The sequence below is a fragment of the Mauremys reevesii genome, linkage group 2 (genome assembly GCF_016161935.1).
Source record: "Mauremys reevesii isolate NIE-2019 linkage group 2, ASM1616193v1, whole genome shotgun sequence".
Classification (NCBI taxonomy): Eukaryota; Metazoa; Chordata; order Testudines; family Geoemydidae; genus Mauremys; species Mauremys reevesii.
Genome location: NC_052624.1, coordinates 161,214,551 through 161,234,609, shown reverse-complemented (window position 1 = coordinate 161,234,609; position 20,059 = coordinate 161,214,551). Strand labels below are relative to the sequence as shown.

Here is a 20,059-nt window from a genome sequence, read left to right as displayed (position 1 = left end):
CCCACGCATCCCCCAGGTGATTTAAAATGGCCCGGGGCCCCACCCACCACTGGCAGTGCAGCAGAGCTGAGTGGCTTCCTGCTTGCTCGCTAAAGTGGCTGCCGGCCCCTCCCTGCGGCCCTGGGGCGGGGCTGTGCCTCTGCATGCTGCCCCCACCCTGAGGGTCCCTGCGTCCAATGGGAAGCTGCAGGGGGGTGTGTGCTTGGGGGCAGAAGTGCATGGAGGTCCCCCGGCCTGCCTTGGAGCCCCAGGCAAGCACCTCACCCCCCAACCCCCTCCCAGAGACTGCACCCCATCCTCCCCACATATCCCTTCCCACCCCCAAACTCCTGCCCCCACCTCCCAGAGCCCCAACCCCATCCCCACACACCCCAGCCCCAAACTCCCTCCCAGAGCCTGCATCCCCTTCCTCTTCACCCACATCCCCTCCCACCCCCAAACTCCCTCCCAAAGCCTGCAACCCCACCCCCTTCTGCACCCCCACCTTCTGCCCCAGCCCAGAGCCTGCACCCAGCACCCAAACTCCCTCCCAGAGCCTGCACACCAGACCCCCTCTCCAACCCAAACTCCCTCCCAGAGCCCAACCTCTCACCCCTTCTGCATCCAAACCCAAACTCCCTCCCAGAGCCCAACCTCTCAACCCTTCTGCATCCAAACTCCCTCCCAGAGCCTGCACTACAATCCCCTACCCCAGACCTCCTCCACCACCCAACTCCCTCCCAGAGACTTAGGCAGGTGGGAGCGGGTTCTGGGTAGCATGAGTGACATTATTGGCCCGCTGGGAGGATTTGAGGACTGGTACTGGCCCTAAGATAAACTGAGTTTGAGACCCCTGCTCTAGATGGAGGCAAAGTATCAATAACTGTCTTTGTGATTATAATGAAAATTTCACCCAGGTGCAAATTTTGTAGATAATAATTTTATTAATTTAGGCCTCTTTTTATGTTTGTTAATTTTATCCACAAACTTTTTATTCATTACTCCAAATTGTTGGAGCATCCTATGTGAACAGATTTCTGATGAGTTGTTGCTATTTACAGTACTGCAGTGCTCTGCTATTAATTACTTGTGTGATTGGTCACGTATGGCATGATTTATGGATTCTGTGCCCTAATTGGATGCCAATTTTTCATAAATAGGAAGTAGGGAAATCTGAAAGTTCAGACACTTCCACCCCCAACCTTTCCACAGACACATTTGCAGAAGTATTTGAATGATTTTTCCACAACCCAAAACAAAACAAAACAAACCTTCTGTGAATATTTGTGGAACATTAACAAAAAGGACTTGGAGGGTCAGTAAAGTGATTTTGTGAGTTTTATTCAAACTGTTCAAATAAAACTTTCCAGTATCTGCGAAGATCTGATAAGAACAAACACTGAATTACATAGGGTGGGGCATTGTTGCTAGCCCCTGAAGTCACAGATTGTCTCCTTAAACTTGTTACAATGATTGTAAAATACAAATTAATAAAGACCTAGATTAAAAATTAATCTTACAGGACACAGATTTGTCCAATTTTTTTCCGACTGTTTTTAGGTTAGTCAAACATGAAGTAGATTTGAGAGAAACAGGGTAACCTGAGTTAAAGGTTCTCATTGCAGCTTTCAGTAACTGCTTGTACTTATCAAGGTGCTCCAGTAATGTAATCGCTAATGGCTGTCAGGATTTCTACTGATACTGTGTGTGCGCCTATACAGCTATATATTTAGTGTCCCAAGCGTTCAGGTTGAAAAAGCCATTATATTATAAAGCAATCTTTTCTGTCTTTCATCACTTTCTCAAAAAATATTCCTTATAGAAAACTTCTTGGTCTTTGTCTCAGCCCCATTTTTTAAACAAAACTGGTTCAGGACCTTTTGAGAGAAGCACATAAGACTGTTTTAAAAAATGTTTGTTTATTTGGTTGCATGTTTTTGCACTGTGTACCAAGCATCATGTGAATTCACAGGGTTTATAATTTGACCATTAAAATGTGCTTTGGGTTGAACGGTTGTTTGCAAATAACTCTGCCTGGGAGCTCTTTTATTTATCAATTTTCAAAGCCATCATTCATTTTAAATTCATTTTACAATGTAAAATGTAAAAATAAAATAATTATCCATTGAGGACACTTATCTGCCCTCCAGCGACTCTCAATGGCTTTTCCTATAATAATTAAATATGATGAGTGATTAAGCCAAAACATGGTCCAATTGCTGTGGGTATTTTAAATTAAAATCGCCAAGATTGGCGTCTCCTTTGTAAAGTCATCACTTTTTGCAAGTCAGATGTGCAGTTACTTTTAAGTAACAAGTTTGTAACAAAAAACAATAAGCGTAAAGACATTCCAAGTCCTTCCCTACTTTCCTTGTGTCTAGGTGTATTACTACATGCACTGGTACATAACACCTCTCACCTCATTTTATGAGATCCGTTCAGTACTTAATCAGAAACAGGTCAGGAATGAGTAGAGTCACTGCTAATGGTGAATTTAAATTCAGCTGCTTCTGTATTTTCCCAGTTCTCCAGGTGGTTCAATCAATTCTAAAAAGAAAAGCAAATCTCTGTATTTGACATAATAGTTTGTAACAACTTCCCCTCCAGCTTTGTGGCCCCCCAATACAAAAATAAGTGTTTATAGATATCTTTGTATTGGATTATAGAAATTTGTATTTCCAGAGTTAATGAGCTGATAACAATAACTCCTACTTCGAAATGTTTTAAAAGGGCATTCTTTGCTCCAATAGGCTGCAGTGGCTTCTTTCTATAAACAGCAGTGTCAGTTGTTATAATAAAAACAATGAGGAGTCCTTGTGGCACCTTAGAGACTAACAAATTTATTTGGGCATAAGCTTTTATGGGCTACAGCCAGTGATGAGCTGCCAAAATATTAACAACCGGTTCCCTCCTCCTCACCCCATGAGGGGTCATGCCCCCCCAGGGACTCCTGCCCCATCCAACCCCCCCATGTTCCTTGACAGCCCCCACCCCGGGACCCATGTCCTATCCACCCCCCTTCCCTGTCCCCTGACTGCCCCTTGCCACCCCATCCAACCCCTTCTCTCATTCCTGATGACACCCGGGGACCCTTACCCCATCCAACCACCCCTTCTCTCTGTCCCCTGACTGTCCCTGGAATCCTTACCCCTAACTGCCCCCCACCTCCCCATCCAACCCCTGCTCCTTTCTGACTGCCCCCCCGGGACCCTTGCCCCCATTCAATCCCCCTGTTCCCTGCCCTCTGACCGCTCCGACACTAATCCACCCCCCCAACTCCTCTGCCCTCTATCCAACACGCCCTCCCTGCTCCCTTACCATGCTGCCTGGAGGTGGGGGCCCAGCTGGGCTGGGGCTGGGACCTGGGGCAGGAGCCGAGCCGCGTCGCCCGGCCGGACCCGGGGCCGGGCAGGAGCCGAGCCGCACCACCCGGCCGGACCCGGGGGCCGGGGCAGGAGCCGAGCCGCGCCGCCCGGCAGCGATCGCGGCCAGACCGAGGGCTGGGGCAGGAGCCGAGCCGCGCCACCCCGCCCGGCCGAAGTCGGGGCCGGATCCGGGGCCGGGCAGGAGCCGCACCGCCTGGCCGAGGTCGGGGCCGGACCCAGGGGCCAGGCAGGAGCCGAGCTGCGCCACCCGGCGAGGTCGCAGCTGGACCCGGGGGGCAGGAGCTGCGCCGCCCAGCCCCAGAGTCCAGCCGCGACCTCACCGGGCGGCGCGGCGCCTGGAGCCCTTCTCCCGCTGGCATCCCCGGCCCCAGCTCACCTTGTGGAAGCTGCTGCTTCCTTCTCAGCCCTCCCAGGCTTCCCGCGCGAATAGCTGATTCGCGGGAAGCTGGGGAGGGGGAGGAGAAGCCGGAGGAACTTCAGAAGAGGAGGTGGAATGAGGTGAGCTGGGGCCAGGGGGGGAAGGGTAGGGAGCTCCTAGGGCTTTAGTTAAATTTAAAAGCCCTTTTGGAACTAGTTGTTCCTCCAGGAACAACCGGTTCTAAAGGGGCTTCTAAATTTAATAACCGGTTCGCGCGAACCGGTGCGAACTGGCTGCAGCTCACCACTGGCTACAGCCTACTTCATCAGATGCATGGAGTGGAAAATACAGGAGCAGGTATAAATACACAAAAAGATGGGAGTTACCTTACCAAGTGTGAGGTCAGTCTAATGAGATAATTCAGTTAACAGTAGGATACCAAGAGAGGAAAAATCACTTTTGTAGTGGTAATGAGAGTGGCCCATTTCAAACAGTTGACAAGAAGGTGTGAGTAACAGTAGGAGGAAATTAGTATGACGGAAATTAGGTTTCGTAATGACCCATCCACTCCCAGTCTTTATTTAGGCCTAATTTGATGGTATCCAGTTTGCAAATTAATTTCAGTTCTGCAGTTTCATGTTGGAGTCTGTTTTTGAAGTTTTTTTGTTGAAGAATTGCCACTTTTAGGTCTGTTATTGAGTGACCAGGGAGACCAAAGTGGTGTTCTACTGGTTTTTTAATGTTATGATTCCTGATGTCAGATTTGTGTCCATTTATTCTTTTGCGTAGAGACTGTCCAGTTTGGCCAATGTACATGGCAGAGGGGCATTGCCAGCACATGATGGCATATATCGCATTGGTAGATGTGCAGGTGAACGAGCCCCTGATGGTGTGGCTGATGTGGTTAGGTCCTATGATGGTGCCCCTTGAATAGATATGCGAACAGAGTTGGCACCAGGGTTTGGTTCCTGGGTTGGTGTTTTTGTTGTATGGTGTGTAGTTGCTGGTGAGTATTTGCTTCAGGTTGGGGGCCTGTCTGTAAGCAAGGACTGACCTGTCTCCCAAGGTCTGTGAGAGTGAGGGATCGTCCTTCAGGATAGGTTGTAGATCCTTGATGATGTGCTGGAGAGGTTTTAGTTGGGGGCTGTAGGTGACGGCTAGTGACGTTCTGTTACTTTCTTTGTTGGGCCTGTCCTGTAGTAGGTGATTTCTGGGTACCCTTCTGACTCTGTCAATCTGTTGTTATAATGGACCCTCAGTTGAGGGGGCTGCTTCTTGTTAACTTGATGATTACCACATTCAGGGGCATGGGAGTGGGTGATCCTGGGAGCAAGGACTGGAGGCTTCCCAAGGCTTTTGATATTGTCTTAATGGAATCCTATCATATCGTAGGACTGGAAGAAACCTCGAGAGATCATCTAGTCCAGTCCCCTGCACTCATGGCAGGCCTAAGTATTATCTAGTCTAACAGGACCTCATAAGCAAACTAGGGAAATATACCCTAGATGAACCTACTATAAAGTAGGTTGGAAAACCATATTCATAGAGTAGTTACCAATGGTTCACAGTCAAGCTGGAAGGGCATAGTGAATGGGTCCCACAAGGATCTGGCCTGGGTCCAATTTTATTCAATATCTTCATACGTTATTTGGATAATGGCATAGAGATTACACCTATAAAGTGTGTGGACAATATCAAACTGGGAGGGGTTGCAAGCCTTTGGAGGACAGGATTAGAATTCAAAATTATCTTAAACTGGAGAACTGGTCTGAAATAAACAGGAGGAAATTCAATAAGGACAAATGCAAAATACTACACTTGGGAAGGAATAATCAGCTGCACAAATACAAAATGGGAAATGACTGTCTAGGAAGGCGTACTGCATCAAGGGATGTGAGGGTCTAGTGAATCACAAACTAAATATGAATCAACAATATAAACCTGCTGCAAAAAAAGCGAACATCATTCTGGGATGTATTGGCAGGAATGTTGGAAGCAAGACATGAGAAATAATTCTTCCACTCGACACAGCACTGATGAGGCCTCAGCTGGAGTATTGTGTCCAGTTCTGGGCACCATACTTCAGGAAAGATGTGGACAAATTGGAGAATGTCAACAGGAAAGCAACAAACATTATTAAAGGTCTAGAAAATGACCTATGTGGAAAGATTGAAAAAACGGGGTTTGTTTAGTTTGAAGGAGAGAAGACTAAGGGGAGAACATGATAAGTCTTCAAGTACATAAAAGATTGTTACAGAGAGGAGAGTAATTAATTGATCTCTAATCTCTGAGCACAGGACAAGAAGCAATGGGCTTAAATTGCAGCTAGGGAGATTTAGGTGAGACGTTAGGAAAAACTTCCTAACTAACAGGGTGGCTAAGCACTGGAACAAATTGCTGTGTTGTAGGGATGCTGTGGAATTTCCATCATTGGGGATTTTTAAGAGCAGGTTAGACAAACACCTGTCAGGGATGGTCTAGATAACACTTAGTCCTGCCTCAGTGCAGGGGACTGGCCTAGATGACCTACTGAGGTACCTTCCAATCCCACATTTCTATGATTCTATCATAGAATCTTATTGTACAAACTATTATCAAACCTTTCAGTGAGAGGAAGATCAAGGAGGCTTTTCAGAACTGCACACAGGACCCAGAGCTGCACTGGAGCTGAAACTGGACAGCAATAAAGTAAAAGACTGTAAGTATCTTGCAGCATTGGCCTGATCAGCTGCCACTGCAGTCTATGTATTGCTGAGCGTTTAAAACGTGCACTCTGTGGGTGGTCTTTGATGTCAGCAGGTTTTCTCTCAATCACGTTGATACATGGACCAAAACCATCACCACCCAACTCTTTCAATATGCAGGGAGGAGCTGCAGTGCAATCCTGCAGCAATGTATGAACTTCCACCCAGGATATCAATAGTGTGGCTCTGAAAGAGGCTAATAGAAAGGAAGAATGATCTTAAAGGGGGCTGACAGCTCTCAAATCTCATCAGTGAGATAATTATGGAAAGGCTAAAAAGAATAGAACCATCTTAATTAGGTTCCCAACTCAGGGAGAGAGCTCCTCACCAAGGTCCTGCCACTGCAGTAATTGGGCAATGCAGACAGATCGAGGCCGGCTAAGCCTACAGCAGCTAAGGTTTGGCCTGCAGCATCTTTTATCTTCAGAACATGTCAGCCAGAATAATTTAGGCTAAAAATAACAGCTTGAAATTGAGCTGTAGACTGTAAAAGCCTCTTGCCCTGACACAGGGCACCCTAACAATTTAATTGGATGAGCTAGCTCCCTCCCGGGTAGGGCAGGGCTAAGGCTACAGCTTCCCTCTCACAAGTTGAAAAAATAATTAAATATTTGCACAGCACCTTGAACACACAAAGCACAATTTCCTCCTCCTCTCCCTCTTCCAATAGAGGAGCTCTTGTCCACAGAAGAGATCAGTGTATGTGGCAGCACACGTTGGGCTTTCTCATTTTTGTCTGTGTTTCTTTGTACTCCCTTGTCTGACTGTATCTATTCGAGGCCATCCATCCCAGGCTGGCTGGCTCTTTAAGGGGAGATGCGCTCAGCCTTGCCTGTGACCCTGCAGCTAAACCCTGTTGATCCTGATTTGCACTCAGTTACAGTTACAGATCCCAGCTGTGAAAGGGTCAGAAAGAACTACATAGAGAGGGGCGAGAACTCTGTGAGGGGGAGACCCAGGAGGGTAGGACAAGGTGAGTTTCTGTTCTCTGAGAAGGGCCGGTGCTGAGGCAGGCTGGAGAGAACCACAGGGAGTAGGTTAGGCTCCTGTGGGAGGCTCTGGGATAGAGGCTGTCAGAAGCATGGAGGCAGTGCTGAGCAGAAGGAGCAAAGAAGGAATGCTACAGTCCCTGGGAGTAGTGATGAAGAGCAGGGAATTTCCATGTAGCTCCCCAGGGGCAGAAGGATCTGTTTGGACGTTGGTGTGGATTCTTTAGTTGGAATCAGCAAAGAGTCTTGTGGCACCTTATAGACTAACAGACGTTTTGGAGCATTAGCTACCCCTCTGATACTTAGTTGGAATCGTTACTCCAAAAGGGGACTGAACAAAAAGGGAGACCTGGATGAAGGGCTGGGCCACAGAAGATGTAGCTAGAGAGAGGTTTAGCATAGGGCACAGAAGTGCTACAGCAGTGAGTGGAGCTGCTTACACCATTGTCTTGTCTTTGTTCCGGGCCTGGCACACTGAGATCCTGGTGACCTCTGATAAGGGTCCCTAGGTGCCACTGCAATACAAATCCTAAAACTTTGTATTTTGGGGGGGGAAACGTTAAAAGTTTTTTATTCTGAATTAGAGCCCAAAATGTTCCTGTAAAATAACAATTTCCTACTGCCACCCACAGGTTGCTATTTTTGCACACTGTGTGTTTGGGCCAGGGAGAGAAGCCCATTTGCCTCATTTCTCTAAATTGCCCTCCCTCCAGCCTGCACTTTAGCCTGCTCTTACCTCTGCTCACTAGGAAACAGGTGTGATGGGTCTCAGGGTACCCAGGATGGTGAGAACTGTTACCTCCTATCTCCAGCAAGAGAGATTCATTCTTGTACTGGCTGGGTACCAACTTCCAGACACTGCCAGCCCTTTGGCCACTGAAACAATCTCCTCTTATGCCTTGTAGGTTAACAGTAGGTGCATCCTGATCCTTGAGCTCCCTGCCTGTGGTATCCAACCCCGGCACTGCTGCTCACAACATTTCCAGATCCTCTGCACCCAAAAGTGCAGTGTACCCCAACTTACCAATTCTACCGTAAACTCCACAGCACTCTGTGAGCACTTATGATACAGCAAAAATAGGGTTATTTAAGAAAGAAAAATGACTGACTAGAAGAGTGAGAGTGGTGGAAGCAAATGGTTATTATACAAAAGAAAATCTAACATGCAAACCTGGGTGGACACTTATTGATGGTTACTTTTCTTGTCTAATGGAGAAGATCTTTTTCACCACAAGTTCAGTCTCTTGAAGAGCTGGCTGGGTTCAGACTAACTAGGATCCAAGCATTCATGAATGCTCCCCTGCTCTTGCCAGGGTCTCCTCTGTGACTGGGCGCAGCATCATTCCCCACAGTGTTACCCTGAAAACAGTCTTTGGTTTTGATTATAGATGAGACAAACAACTGTCCTGTTGTACAGTTTATTTTTTACTTTATGTGGTTTTGACTGTATGTTGTTGCCTCTGTTGGTTTCCCATTCAAAGTTTTTGTAGTGTCCCAGGCCAAACAACTGTGCCCTGCTCTGCATCACAGGCCTGACAGGGCCGAGTGACAACTCCCGTTGCCTGAATGTCCCATTATTGAGACCTCCTGCTGACTAATCTTTACTTTTTACTTCCAAATCCATGTAGCGTACTCTCAGTGTAAATACATTATTCCTGAGATATTACCTGTACATACATCTCACAATGATTGTCAAGCTTGACAAGTGATTAGCTTTCAGTAGATATACTTACATGGTATTCTTTATGAGGTGAGAGTTGTTTGTAAAGAACAGGGGGTCCTTTGCCAAGGGGTCTCTGTGTCACAGCAAGCAGCAAAAAGCTATGAGCCATCCACTGCCTAAGTTCTTTCTCCACCCTGCTTTTCATCGGTCTAAATACCTTCTGAGCAGAGGAATCACTGGGGCAGGGCAGGGCAGAGGAGGGTGAGCTGACTGACAAACAGAACTCCTAGGAAGCACACTTTGCAAGTCCTACCCCCTTTCACTCCTCAATCCTTGCCATGCTGTTGAAGTAAGGTCTGCGGAGGTTTCTTTTCCCTCATATACAGCAGCCCCTGTGGCCCACTTCTCCTAGACCAGAAGGCCGGAGCACAAAAGAAACCCAATTTCAGTTATCCACTACTTTGTGTCTGGGGTGTTGCATTTCATAAACCCTCAACATCAGAGTCTGGAAATGCCCTGTCCAGTGACATGGAGAGATACACCTAACAACAAACACTTGAGTCTTGGTGTGAAAATGCAAACCTGATGTTCCAGAAACACACTTCAGTGTCTGTGACCCAAAAGAGCCATCAGCAAATGTATCACTGGCCTCCAAGATCTACAGCACAGGTCGGTTGGACCCAGAGCACTGTGGGGGTACATGCATGGGCTTGTCGAACCTGGAGCCCTGAGGGACTGTGTGTGGGCCCAGAGTGCTGTGGGGACATGCATGTGTGGGCCGTTGGACCTGGAGCACTGCAGGCACGTGTGTGCACAGGCCTGCTGGACCTGGAGCATTGGGGGGGCATGTGCGTGGGCCCGTTGGACCCAGAGTATTGTGGAGATGCGCACATACACAGGCCCGTTGGACCTGTAGCGCTGGGTGGGGGGGTGTGCAGGCCTGTTGGGATTCGGAGCACCGGGGCAGGGTCGCTCGTGTGGCCCCCGCGCGTTGGGGAGGCGGAGGGGGCATGCATGGCCCGTTGGACTCAGAGCGCTGGGAGGGGCGGGGTGCGTGCGTGGGCCCGTTGGCCCCAGAGCGCTGCAGGTGTGCATACTTGAAACCCTGCTCAGCTCTACCTGAGAGGGGCTAAGCTGTGAACACGCGGCCGAATTCCTCACCTGGAGCTCCAGGCCACTGTGCCCGCAAGGGGCCGGTTCCCCAGCAGAATGGCTGTTCCAAGCCACAGTGGCTTCGCCGGTGGATACAGGCATCTCTAGTGTGGGCTGAGCCTCGCTTTCCTTCTGGGGCTTGTGTGAGGGAACGTTTCCAAGCCCAGCTACTCCCCGTGGGAGCAGGACTGTCTGGCCGCAGGAGAACAGGGCAGGTGGGACAGAAAGTGTCGCCCGTCACCTGTTGCCTGCCACTTTGCAGCCTCTTAGCTTCACAGTATGTTTTCTGACACTGAGCAAGGCCCCATTGACATCTGGGGGCGGGGTGGGGGGGCACAAGCCCGCCCACATCTCAGGGCCCCTCCCCCAGCTAAACAGGAGGAGCTACTGGACCCACAGCTCAAGCGAGTTCAAGGGACAACAGAGGAAGAAGAGGGACGGGCATGAGGTCAGGTCCCCGATGGGGACAGTGAGCAGAGAACCCCGGCTGCGCCCACTGCTGCTGCAAGGTGTCTAGGGAGCCAGTGGCCGTGGCCTAGAGGCGCTCGGCCCAGACACGTGAGCAAAGGGAGCAGCGAAATGGGCCCACAGTCGCAGAGCACCTCCATGTCCAGCCTCTCTCCTGCGCAATGGCCGGCCACCTTAGCCAGCGCCAGGAGGGGGTTGGCAAGGAGGTCTCGTGGCTGTGTGGGACCACGGATCCTGTGCCCCGAGGTGAGCAGGTTACCACAGTGAGCGCCCCCCCCCCCAGGGGCTTGTGCTTGTGTCGGGGAATGCTTAGGATCACAGAGAACGTGGAGGGAGGAACGAAGCCAGTGCTGCACTGTTGGGACAGTGTCTCTGCTCTCGCATGCAAGGCCGGGCACGTCGCACAAGGGAAGGACACGGTCCCTGCCCCCAGAGCAGGTGAGGCTCAGGGAGGGAGACAGGCTGCCTAGATGGCCCCATAGTCCCTATACCTACAGCTGCGATCCAGCAGGGGTATGAGGTCAATATTCTGTCCTCAGCGCTGACAAACCAGCATGCAAGGGGGACGCTGGGCCTTGAGATATTTCTCCTCTTAATTTAACAGTGAAGGGCCTGACTGGGTCTGTGCCCCCCTGTGGGGACTCTGTAAAAGACTCTGTAAAGTCTTTACTCTGTAAAGTAAAAGACTGTAAGTATCTTGCAGCATTGGCCTGATCAGCTGCCACTGCAGTCTATGTATTGCTGAGCGTTTAAAACGTGCACTCTGTGGGTGGTCTTTGATGTCAGCAGGTTTTCTCTCAATCACGTTGGTACATGGACCAAAACCATCACCACCCAACTCTTTCAATATGCAGGGAGGAGCTGCAGTGCAACCCTGCAGCAATGTATGAACTTCCACCCAGGATATCAATAGTGTGGCTCTGAAAGAGGCTAATAGAAAGGAAGATTGATCTTAAAGGGGGCTGACAGCTCTCAAATCTCATCAGTGAGATAATTATGGAAAGGCTAAAAAGAATAGAACCATCTTAATTAGGTTCCCAACTCAGGGAGAGAGCTCCTCACCAAGGTCCTGCCACTGCAGTAATTGGGCAATGCAGACAGATCGAGGCCGGCTAAGCCTACAGCAGCTAAGGTTTGGCCTGCAGCATCTTTTATCTTCAGAACATGTCAGCCAGAATAATTTAGGCTAAAAATAACAGCTTGAAATTGAGCTGTAGACTGTAAAAGCCTCTTGCCCTGACACAGGGCACCCTAACAATTTAATTGGATGAGCTAGCTCCCTCCCGGGTAGGGCAGGGCTAAGGCTACAGCTTCCCTCTCACAAGTTGAAAAAATAATTAAATATTTGCACAGCACCTTGAACACACAAAGCACAATTTCCTCCTCCTCTCCCTCTTCCAATAGAGGAGCTCTTGTCCACAGAAGAGATCAGTGTATGTGGCAGCACACGTTGGGCTTTCTCATTTTTGTCTGTGTTTCTTTGTACTCCCTTGTCTGACTGTATCTATTCGAGGCCATCCATCCCAGGCTGGCTGGCTCTTTAAGGGGAGATGCGCTCAGCCTTGCCTGTGACCCTGCAGCTAAACCCTGTTGATCCTGATTTGCACTCAGTTACAGTTACAGATCCCAGCTGTGAAAGGGTCAGAAAGAACTACATAGAGAGGCGAGAACTCTGTGAGGGGGAGACCCAGGAGGGTAGGACAAGGTGAGTTTCTGTTCTCTGAGAAGGGCCGGTGCTGAGGCAGGCTGGAGAGAACCACAGGGAGTAGGTTAGGCTCCTGTGGGAGGCTCTGGGATAGAGGCTGTCAGAAGCATGGAGGGAGTGCTGAGCAGAAGGAGCAAAGAAGGAATGCTACAGACCCTGGGAGTAGTGATGAAGAGCAGGGACTTTCCATGTAGCTCCCAGGGGCAGAAGGATCTGTTTGGACGTTGGTGTGGATTCTTTAGTTGGAATCAGCAAAGAGTCTTGTGGCACCTTATAGACTAACAGACGTTTTGGAGCATTAGCTACCCCTCTGATACTTAGTTGGAATCGTTACTCCAAAAGGGGACTGAACAAAAAGGGAGACCTGGATGAAGGGCTGGGCCACAGAAGATGTAGCTAGAGAGAGGTTTAGCATAGGGCACAGAAGTGCTACAGCAGTGAGTGGAGCTGCTTACACCATTGTCTTGTCTTTGTCCCGGGCCTGGCACACTGAGATCCTGGTGACCTCTGATAAGGGTCCCTAGGTGCCACTGCAATACAAATCCTAAAACTTTGTATTTTGGGGGGGAAACGTTAAAAGTTTTTTATTCTGAATTAGAGCCCAAAATGTTCCTGTAAAATAACAATTTCCTACTGCCACCCACAGGTTGCTATTTTTGCACACTGTGTGTTTGGGCCAGGGAGAGAAGCCCATTTGCCTCATTTCTCTAAATTCCCCTCCCTCCAGCCTGCACTTTAGCCTGCTCTTACCTCTGCTCACTAGGAAACAGGTGTGATGGGTCTCAGGGTACCCAGGATGGTGAGAACTGTTACCTCCTATCTCCAGCAAGAGAGATTCATTCTTGTACTGGCTGGGTACCAACTTCCAGACACTGCCAGCCCTTTGGCCACTGAAACAATCTCCTCTTATGCCTTGTAGGTTAACAGTAGGTGCGTCCTGATCCTTGAGCTCCCTGCCTGTGGTATCCAACCCCTGGCACTGCTGCTCACAACATTTCCAGATCCTCTGCACCCAAAAGTGCAGTGTACCCCAACTTACCAATTCTACCGTAAACTCCACAGCACTCTGTGAGCACTTATGATACAGCAAAAATAGGGTTATTTAAGAAAGAAAAATGACTGACTAGAAGAGTGAGAGTGGTGGAAGCAAATGGTTATTATACAAAAGAAAATCTAACATGCAAACCTGGGTGGACACTTATTGATGGTTACTTTTCTTGTCTAATGGAGAAGATCTTTTTCACCACAAGTTCAGTCTCTTGAAGAGCTGGCTGGGTTCAGACTAACTAGGATCCAAGCATTCATGAATGCTCCCCTGCTCTTGCCAGGGTCTCCTCTGTGACTGGGCGCAGCATCATTCCCCACAGTGTTACCCTGAAAACAGTCTTTGGTTTTGATTATAGATGAGACAAACAACTGTCCTGTTGTACAGTTTATTTTTTACTTTATGTGGTTTTGACTGTATGTTGTTGCCTCTGTTGGTTTCCCATTCAAAGTTTTTGTAGTGTCCCAGGCCAAACAACTGTGCCCTGCTCTGCATCACAGGCCTGACAGGGCCGAGTGACAACTCCCGTTGCCTGAATGTCCCATTATTGAGACCTCCTGCTGACTAATCTTTACTTTTACTTCCAAATCCATGTAGCGTACTCTCAGTGTAAATACATTATTCCTGAGATATTACCTGTACATACATCTCACAATGATTGTCAAGCTTGACAAGTGATTAGCTTTCAGTAGATATACTTACATGGTATTCTTTATGAGGTGAGAGTTGTTTGTAAAGAACAGGGTCCTTTGCCAAGGGTCTCTGTGTCACAGCAAGCAGCAAAAAGCTATGAGCCATCCACTGCCTAAGTTCTTTCTCCACCCTGCTTTTCATCGGTCTAAATACCTTCTGAGCAGAGGAATCACTGGGGCAGGGCAGGGCAGAGGAGGGTGAGCTGACTGACAAACAGAACTCCTAGGAAGCACACTTTGCAAGTCCTACCCCCTTTCACTCCTCAATCCTTGCCATGCTGTTGAAGTAAGGTCTGCGGAGGTTTCTTTTCCCTCATATACAGCAGCCCCTGTGGCCCACTTCTCCTAGACCAGAAGGCCGGAGCACAAAAGAAACCCAATTTCAGTTATCCACTACTTTGTGTCTGGGGTGTTGCATTTCATAAACCCTCAACATCAGAGTCTGGAAATGCCCTGTCCAGTGACATGGAGAGATACACCTAACAACAAACACTTGAGTCTTGGTGTGAAAATGCAAACCTGATGTTCCAGAAACACACTTCAGTGTCTGTGACCCAAAAGAGCCATCAGCAAATGTATCACTGGCCTCCAAGATCTACAGCACAGGTCGGTTGGACCCAGAGCACTGTGGGGGTACATGCATGGGCTTGTCGAACCTGGAGCCCTGAGGGACTGTGTGTGGGCCCAGAGTGCTGTGGGGACATGCATGTGTGGGCCGTTGGACCTGGAGCACTGCAGGCACGTGTGTGCACAGGCCTGCTGGACCTGGAGCATTGGGGGGGCATGTGCGTGGGCCCGTTGGACCCAGAGTATTGTGGAGATGCGCACATACACAGGCCCGTTGGACCTGTAGCGCTGGGTGGGGGGGTGTGCAGGCCTGTTGGGATTCGGAGCACCGGGGCAGGGTCGCATGTGTGGACCCAGAGCGTTGGGGAGGCGGAGGGGGCATGCATGGCCCGTTGGACTCAGAGCGCTGGGAGGGGCGGGGTGCGTGCGTGGGCCCGTTGGCCCCAGAGCGCTGCAGGTGTGCATACTTGAAACCCTGCTCAGCTCTACCTGAGAGGGGCTAAGCTGTGAACACGCGGCCGAATTCCTCACCTGGAGCTCCAGGCCACTGTGCCCGCAAGGGGCCGGTTCCCCAGCAGAATGGCTGTTCCAAGCCACAGTGGCTTCGCCGGTGGATACAGGCATCTCTAGTGTGGGCTGAGCCTCGCTTTCCTTCTGGGGCTTGTGTGAGGGAACACCTGATGGCCCGTTTCCAAGCCCAGCTACTCCCCGTGGGAGCAGGACTGTCTGGCCACAGGAGAACAGGGCAGGTGGGACAGAAAGTGTCGCCCGTCACCTGTTGCCTGCCACTTTGCAGCCTCTTAGCTTCACAGTATGTTTTCTGACACTGAGCAAGGCCCCATTGACATCTGGGGGCGGGGTGGGGGGGCACAAGCCCGCCCACATCTCAGGGCCCCTCCCCCAGCTAAACAGGAGGAGCTACTGGACCCACAGCTCAAGCGAGTTCAAGGGACAACAGAGGAAGAAGAGGGACGGGCATGAGGTCAGGTCCCCGATGGGGACAGTGAGCAGAGAACCCCGGCTGCGCCCACTGCTGCTGCAAGGTGTCTAGGGAGCCAGTGGCCGTGGCCTAGAGGCGCTCGGCCCAGACACGTGAGCAAAGGGAGCAGCGAAATGGGCCCACAGTCGCAGAGCACCTCCATGTCCAGCCTCTCTCCTGCGCAATGGCCGGCCACCTTAGCCAGCGCCAGGAGGGGGTTGGCAAGGAGGTCTCGTGGCTGTGTGGGACCACGGATCCTGTGCCCCGAGGTGAGCAGGTTACCACAGTGAGCGCCCCCCCCCCCAGGGGCTTGTGCTTGTGTCGGGGAATGCTTAGGATCACAGAGAACGTGGAGGGAGGAACGAAGCCAGTGCTGCACTGTTGGGACAGTGTCTCTGCTCTCGCATGCAAGGCCGGGCACGTCGCACAAGGGAAGGACACGGTCCCTGCCCCCAGAGCAGGTGAGGCTCAGGGAGGGAGACAGGCTGCCTAGATGGCCCCATAGTCCCTATACCTACAGCTGCGATCCAGCAGGGGTATGAGGTCAATATTCTGTCCTCAGCGCTGACAAACCAGCATGCAAGGGGGACGCTGGGCCTTGAGATATTTCTCCTCTTAATTTAACAGTGAAGGGCCTGACTGGGTCTGTGCCCCCCTGTGGGGACTCTGGGGGGGAAGGGTTTGAGTCTGGTCCTGGGCTCAGCTGCAGAGTGGGTCTCTTTGGGGAGGAGCCTGACTGGGCTAGGTGGAGGTGGGGGGAATCCTTTGGGGGAGGGGCCCAACTGGGCCAGGCCCCAGGGGCAGGAGGTCTTTGCAGGAGCATGAGAAGCCCCCCTCGCTCACATTTTGCGCATGCCACACAAGGACCAGGCACAACAGCTGTCTCTGTGCCCAGGGAGTGAAGCCTCCTGGGGCTCATGAGGTGAGTCTGCCCAAGGCGCAGGAGGCACCATGGCCTGTAGAGCCAGCCAGATCAGGGAGAGCCAGCTGCACCTTCTCAGAATCCCCCAATAGGGCAGGGCCAGTGCCAGAGTCTGTGCACTGCCATCGGCGGGTGCACTCTCTGTCTCTACCTGGGGCCTCACTAGATGCCAGCCCAGGCTTGGCTCCATAGGAGTCTTGACACCTGCTTTTGGGGCAGGCCGGGAGCAGGGGTGGTTTGTCATTTTTATTCCAGCAGGCTCAATCAGGCACCACATGGCACTAATGCACAGGGAGACATGGCTCCAGCCTGGAGGAACCTACAATTTAAATATGCTGGCCAGACAGACGGCACATCTGCAAGGTCAGATCTTAGCAACTGACCTCACATGCCCCCTTGTGCCCTGCCCCCCTCCCTCATTCCATCAGCACCAGCGAGCATGTTGATCCCTGTTACCTCTCTCTTCCGCACCGCATGTGCCCAGGCTGCTGCTCCCAATCCCCCAGGCTAGGTCGCTGTTGGGTGCAGTTAACAGTTCCACTGACATCATGGTTCTGAGAGCATGGGCTCCTCCGGCGGCTGGTTCGACTGCTCTCTCTCTGGCTCCCCCAGGGGAGTAGGCGTCTGAAGGAAAGCGCTGTGCAGTGCGAAAGCTCCTCTCGCCCACCAGCAGAGGTGGGTGCAATGCATGATATTGCCTCACCCACCTGGTCTCTCTCCTATGGGAAATGACAGGCGCTCGGCTGATCCAGCGTCACCCTGCAGGCCACATCTCTGAATGCTCATAAGCAAATGGCTGGCTGCTGTAGTGTGCAAGCCCCTGGTTTCCTAGTGTGGGTCACACAGACCTTCATAAGGAACCGTGCAATGCTAATGGCTTTTACAGTCAAGTGCCACCAGAGGAATCTGCCCTCTCTTGCTTGTGCCTGGTTTGCTGAGGTGAATCTGGACAGATTGATTTTCCTCCCCTCAAATTAGTTGATGATGTTCCTGGTTGGGGCTTTGGGTGTCAGAGATCTTGGGGCTGGTAAGAAACAAGACTCCTCTCACAGCCAGTGGTCATCCGCCTTGCATTAGAGTAATCCGCGTGAGCTCAGCAGCCTCAAGGGGTCCTTCTGGGACAATAATTAACCATAACTACGTCACTCTTTGCTAACCTTGCCCCTGTGAGGAGCAAGCCCAAAGCACTTTACAAACATCTAATAAATATGTTTCCAATCCCCCTCTCCCTGCCACCTCTGTGGGGTGGACCAGTGCTGTTACCAGTTCACAGATGGGAAACTGAGGCACAGAACGGGGAAAGTGAGTTAGCCCAGATCACACAGCGCAGTCAAGAGCCGAGAAACCTGATCTCACAACTTCTGCTCCAGCATTCTAACTCTCCCCCACATGCTTCCTCTAACACCAGGCCTGTCCCCATGGTACACACCCAGGAAGATTTCTATAATGCTTCCTCACATGTGGCACCTCCTCTTTCATATTCAGGTTAATCAGTGCTGTTGAAAAGCTCCCAGCAGGGCCCCTGAGTCTCTTTCTCCTTCCCAGCAGGGACTATCAGGATCCAGACAGGGAGCTAATGAGATGCTCTAGCTGCTTCACTCTTTTGCTAGCAATGGCTTGGCCGGTGGTAATCGCTGATCCAAGTGCACCCTACCACTGCAGCTGGGGGAGGGCACTGGCTGCAACATGGCTGACCCCAGGACAAAGGCAAGGACAGCATGGTTGAAATGCACAGTGGATGGAAACCCTGCCGTGGATATGTCTCCCTGCAAAAAAAGGTGTGTTCCCAACTCAGCTTAGCTATCTCAGGTTAAGGTATCAAGGAAGACACAGCAGCTCAGCTTTTGACTTGAGTTAGGGGCTCCAGTTAAGGCCTACTGGGGCCTGGGGTTGAACTCAAGGGGCTAACCCAAAGTAAAAGCTGAGCTGCTGTGTCTTCACTGCCATTTATGACCCAAGTTATGAGCACCCTTCTTTCTGCAGTGTAGATGTACGCAGTGGTTTGTGCAGTCACATGCTTGGGCGTGCCCAAGGCTTCAGCCCATTGACAGAAGTAGGCAGGGTTCTGATGACACTGCTGGTCAGGGGACAGCTCCCTAACCTGTGCCTCTTGCTCAGCTGCCAGGGTGCGGGGTGGTGCCCTGCGAGCTGCGGCTGTATTCCTGTACCTCCTCAGTCAGGCTTCCAGCTGCTCCAGTGCTTCTTTCTCCCCTTTTCATGCCTGTTTTTCCCATTTATTTTTATTATCCTTTGCCTTTCAGTACGTTATCTCATATTAGCTTATAGGCTCATCCCATGTGTACCCGTGTGTTAGCCCCTTATGTGTGTGTGTGGGGGGGGCTCCCCTTGCCTGGCTCTATTTTAACTCTCTTTTAATTTGTTTAATTCTTTCCTGTTTTCTGTTTTGGTTAATGTTTTATTCTCCTTTGGACAGTGTGATGGAAGCTGAGCCTCGAAGGAAGAGGTGGCCGGCAGCCTCTGCAAGTGAAAAACTGGAAGAAGGGCAGAGGTGCACACAAATATAGGAGCTGCTATCCCAGTCAGACCAGGGATGCATCCAGGCCGGTCTTGTCTCTAACCGTGGACAGGAGCAGGTGCAAGATGCCCCACACTCTGAATGCTGGTGGAACCTGCCCATACGGTCAGTAGCCCATGTCACTACGCGATTTAATCCTGCTCTGAAGCAAGAGGCTTTTTAACCTGTTCTATAAAATATCCTGTTATGTCCCCCCAGGGTGATCGCATTGTCCATATGAACATCCAATTGGCTCTTGAACCTACAGAGAGCTCTGGGCCTCCATGGTATTTTGTGGCAATGAGTTCCACAGAGTAACTGCTGAGTTTAAAATGCTTCCTTTAATCTGTTTTAAATGTGTTACCTTTGAAGTTCAGTGTTAAGTGCATTAGCGTTGTCCCTGTTGTTTGTCTATCATGAGATCTTCCCTAGCCCAGTGCCTATTCTCTGTACCTCTGTCACATCGATGCACCGAACAGCCCCACTCGTCTCAGGCTGGTCTGAGAGGCAGGGTTTGATGTTCGCTACACGGAGCCAGTTGCTGGTGCCCGAGGCATGCATAAAGCTGCCAGGGCAGAGAGTGAAGAGGGAAGGAGCTCTGAGTGAGTGGAGGTGGGGAGCCCCTCAGGAAGAAGACAGCATGGTGGGGGTGAGAATCAGGAGCTCCTGGAGTCATGGGAATTGGGGAGGAGACCTGTCAGCACTGAATGCAGCAGGGGGAGTGGGAAGAACAGGGCTGGAGAAGAAGCTGTGGGCTGTGCTGGGAGAAGGTGGCTGGCACCTTAGGCAGGCAGTAGGATGCCAAGAACAGGAAGAGAGGGAGGCTAAGAGCTGTCTCTAACAGGCCAATTGGCAGAGAGGCAGGTGGGTGGTGGGATGGGGGCAATATGAAGGG

At 50.9% G+C, this 20,059-nt stretch overlaps 1 long non-coding RNA gene across 1 annotated transcript; it reads left to right on the top strand.

The window, feature by feature from the left end:
- Window positions 1-18,509: 18,509 nt before the first annotated feature.
- LOC120396495 lies at window positions 18,510-19,545 on the top strand. Its single transcript, XR_005593182.1, has 3 exons — window positions 18,510-18,639; window positions 19,084-19,290; window positions 19,384-19,545. It is a non-coding gene; the product is annotated as an uncharacterized LOC120396495 (long non-coding RNA).
- Window positions 19,546-20,059: the final 514 nt, after the last annotated feature.